The sequence below is a fragment of the Lolium perenne genome, chromosome 5 (genome assembly GCF_019359855.2).
Source record: "Lolium perenne isolate Kyuss_39 chromosome 5, Kyuss_2.0, whole genome shotgun sequence".
In the NCBI taxonomy this organism is placed as follows: Eukaryota; Viridiplantae; Streptophyta; class Magnoliopsida; order Poales; family Poaceae; genus Lolium; species Lolium perenne.
The window spans coordinates 6,076,893-6,081,158 of NC_067248.2; the positions used below are offsets into that span (position 1 = coordinate 6,076,893).

General features: G+C 47.3%; 1 pseudogene; it reads left to right on the forward strand.

The window, feature by feature from the left end:
* The first annotated feature begins 253 nt into the window (after nt 1-253).
* On the forward strand, nt 254-3,146 carry LOC127326351 (uncharacterized; annotated as a pseudogene).
* The last annotated feature ends 1,120 nt before the right edge of the window (nt 3,147-4,266 follow it).

Sequence of the window (4,266 nt, forward strand, 5' to 3'; positions counted from 1 at the left end):
TCTTGTGGTGGTCCGTATCTCACTGCAATGTTTGATGCTGTAGGCACAAACTTGGTTTTGTTGTAAGCTCAATTTGGCAAAGCTTTACTAGATAGATGCAATTACCGTGTGTAAAATGTTGATGTGGTAGATCTTTCAGAATACCAGCCTTTGTAGTCTTGCAAGTGTTGACCATGAATATTGCTGTTGTGGGCACAAGGTGCAAGAACTGTACAGCATTGAAGAAGGTGATATCCGTGGAGGTATGCTTTCGTATCCTCTTTTAGTTCTTAAGAATGTTCAGATTCCTTCCACCAAGTTCGTGCAGGCCTGTCTTTGCATATCGTACTTTTGTTTGTTCGATCTCCTTAACCAACACAAGTACATATCTTACTGAAAGAAAACAAGCATGAGTACACAGTTGTGTTGATTTTATTTTATTCAATTCTGGTGTAAATTCTTGCTATTCCGGTACAGAAATCATAGACTTTCTTTGCCTGTCCTCGATGAATCATGGACCAATGATTAGTAAACTGTCTGCAATCATTGTGCGTTCTTCAGAGACATGCCACATAACTGTGATCTTGGACAAGTCACTGTCTTGCCTACCAACCAGCAGTTGATATTCTAACTTGTCATCTTCAGCTCTTCACATCGCCAGAACATAACTTATCACCACACACTTCATCCCACACATTGACTACCATTTTTTTTATTCTACAGATATTGTTCCTTGCAACTTTCAGAATTCTCAACAGTATAAAAGCACCTGAACTGTTGTGCATTTGTCTTCACCGTACCCTTCAACAGCAAGTGCCTCAACCCACACTCATCAGGTCACCCTTTGCCTCCAAGAACTCCAACTCCTAAATTCACATCTCAATGGAGGCTGGAGGACTGATTTCTGAGGCTTGCTGGACCATGTTTGACTTCCTGCAGCAGGGAGAGGAGTCTGATATCATGGCACAGCTCCTTGGCACCTTCCCCTCCCACGACGAGGAAGGCCAGCAGGGTCTGCCTTGGTATCAGGCTTCCCATCAGCCGTACTATGATTGTGATCCTAACACAAGTGCATGTAGTGAAAGCAACAGTAGTAGCCTTGCCGTTCCATCCGAGAGTATGGGCTACTATTTGGGTGACTCCGGTGAGACCCTCGGCATCAGCTCCTGCATCGCACCATCTGGCCTCAACTTGGTCCAGTAGCAAGGTGCAAAATGAGTATATGAACATGATCCCAAACATCTCCCATGATTTATATGGGAATGGCGAGTCAAGCTGCGAGGATCTGATTCGGTTGGCGCTACTAACAAGAGAAAGCACTCGGCTGAAGAAGAGATCGACGGCCAAGCAAGAGTAAGTACTTTGGATGACTGATCATTCTGTTCACCAGCTATGTTTTAGAAAGACATTCATTCTGCTAATGTGAGTACTGACTGTAATTGATTCATTGCAGGGTCGGAAATGCGCAAGCAAGGCTGAACCGAAGCGAGCAAAGAAGGCCAGACAAAACGAAGCGAGCTGCTGCACCTCTGACAATGACTCGAATGCTTCTCAAGAGTCAGCAGAAGCTGACGGTGTTAGACCGAAAGGAAAGGCCCGGGCTGGCCGTGGAGCCGCAACTGATCCCCAGAGCCTCTATGCAAGGGTACTTACTTGCATCTATTTTGCAGCCGAGGAAATAATATTTTTCGATAACTGAATGTGGAACATACTAATGCTGTTCTTTGTTTGAGCAGAAAAGAAGGGAGAGGATCAATGAGAGGCTGAAGACACTGCAGACCCTTGTGCCTAACGGAACCAAGGTAGACATGAGCACTATGCTGGAGGAGGCAGTTCAGTATGTAAAGTTTCGCCTCAAATGGCTATGGCTGGAACGAACGGCGCCAGAGAAACCCTGGGCTGGCATGCCTCTGCCCTGTTCCCTTACTGACCGTCAGCTCTTTGCAGCGGCAACTTCCGTCACCATTGGCGACGGCACCACCGCGAGATTCTAGTTTGATAGCTGGATGGATGGTCGGGCGCCGCTCGCGGCTTTCGCCGACCTCTTCCTTGTTTCCCGCCGCAAGCATCGCTCCGTCTATGAGGCTGTGCACGACCAGCGCTGGGTTGCCGACCTGAGGGGACGCGTTACCTCGGAACTGCTACCGGCGTTTGTGAGCCTGTGGACTGTGGTGGCTGCATTACAGCTTGTTCCGGGCGCTGCGGACTCTTTCACATGGCGGTGCTCACAATCCGGCTCCTACTCGGCGTCCTCTGCTTACAGGATGCAGTTCCTGGGAACCACGCTCTTTTTTTTTTCGAATTTTTGGGAACCACGCTCTCGCCGCTGATGCCCACAATCTGGCAAGCCTGGGCGCCGGCCAAGTGTAGGCTGCTGGCGTGGCTGTTCGTCCAAAACCGGGTCCTCACGGCGGACCGCCTCCTGGCAAGACGCTGGCCGAACTCATACTTCTGCCCCTTGTGTATGCGTAACCTGGAGACGGCGGAGCACCTGCTGGTGGAATGCCCTTGGTCCACGGCCTTGTGGTTCAGGGTTGCCGACAAGTTTGGTGCTGCAACGCTGCGCCCGGATGCCTGGAACCTCCCCTTGGCGTCGCTCCCATCTTGGCTTGCGTCGCTCTCCGCCTTGGTGGGTGGCCCGGCCAAAACTGCCAAGTCCCTAGCCCTGCTAGTGATTTGGGCAATCTGGCGTGAGCGGAACGCTCGCATCTTCCGGGGCTTGCACCGCTCCCCCGACGTGGCCGCGCGAGAAGTGTTCGACGAGGCGGCCGCTTGGGCTCTAGCTGGCTGCCGGCACATCCGATGCCGCGAGTAATCCCGTATATGTTCGTTCTGTAGGGCTTTGCCCTACCGTGTCCTATGTAAGCTTTGTGCTCCTTGTAGCACTCTCCTTCTATCAATACAAAAGCGCAGCCCTCCTGCGTCGTTTCAAAAAAAAAGTATGTAAAGTTTCTGCAGCTTCAGATCAAGGCGAGGATTTGGACAACTCAAATCATCCAAATTGCTCTGTGAGACATTGCAGTTGACGAAATTTATATCTCCAACTTTCAGGTCCTGAGCTCCGATGATATGTGGATGTACGCGCCGATTGCGTACAATGGGATGAACATTGGACTTGATCTGAACTTGTAGAGATGATTTTCACAACCTTGAGCTTCGGCTTGTGCGTCGGCAGTCACGATGGCATCCAACAGGCGCGTGGAGCGGATCACTTCCACCATCCCCGACATCCCAAAGCCAGGGGACTGAAATCCCATCTCCATCCAATCTCCATCTAATGGTGGACATGAGATAAAGGCAAATAGCTCTGATACTTAGAAACGACACAGAGCATTTGACACAGATTCAACAGCATTTCAAACAGAAGATTCAGTAGTACGGACTGAAACAGAAAAAATATGAAGATTCAGCAGTACAGAGTATAGCAAAAGAAATTGATAGATTAAGTAGCATTTGACATAGAAATTCAATAGCATTTGACATTAAATGGCTGTAGCATTTAACTGGATTCTACAGCAAGAAATGCCAATGTTGAACAATCATTCGACTATACAAGTCAGACCATTTCACTTGTACACTTTGGCCGCAAAAGACTAGTTAACCCTCAAAATACTCTACTTATCTCTGTCCAAAATACTACCTAAATAACCTTGTAGATACTAGATCAGATCATCAAAGAGATTATCTTCATTAACTCATGAAGATGTCGAGCTCGGTAAAGCTGTGAGTTGCATCATACTCTTGCCGCTTCTCATTTGCTCTTGTGGGACTCCCTCCTTTGTTGGTGCCATCATTCTTCACTTGCACTAGAAATTTCCCTACCAGACAACTTAGCAATAGCGCGATGCTCCCCGGCTAAGGCGCCAGCGCCAGCGCCGTAAAAGTGTCTAGATGGCTCCCAAATGCAGGAGATCAATTGTAGTACTTTTCAATAAAAAAGGTTGTCGAACCCACGAGAAGCTGAAGGTATTGGTTAGTAAATTTGACAAGTAAAATAATAAAAGGGTGCAATAATTTTGCTGTTTTGGGTGTCTAGTTTGCAATAGAATAAAGTGCAAGAAAGTAAATAGAAATAAGTAAATGCTCTCAATGAGAGAAAACCCAATCCTTTATGCAAAAAGAGGACAAAGTCAAGTGTGTGTTCTTATATGTGACAAGCGTTCCCCAAACGTGGCATGGATTTATTTACCATTTATATTTCTACACAACATGGTGAATATCTTGTCAAGTTTCATTCCTTAAGAATGGAGCCTAAATTAATGTGTAGCTATAGATATGAAAAAATAC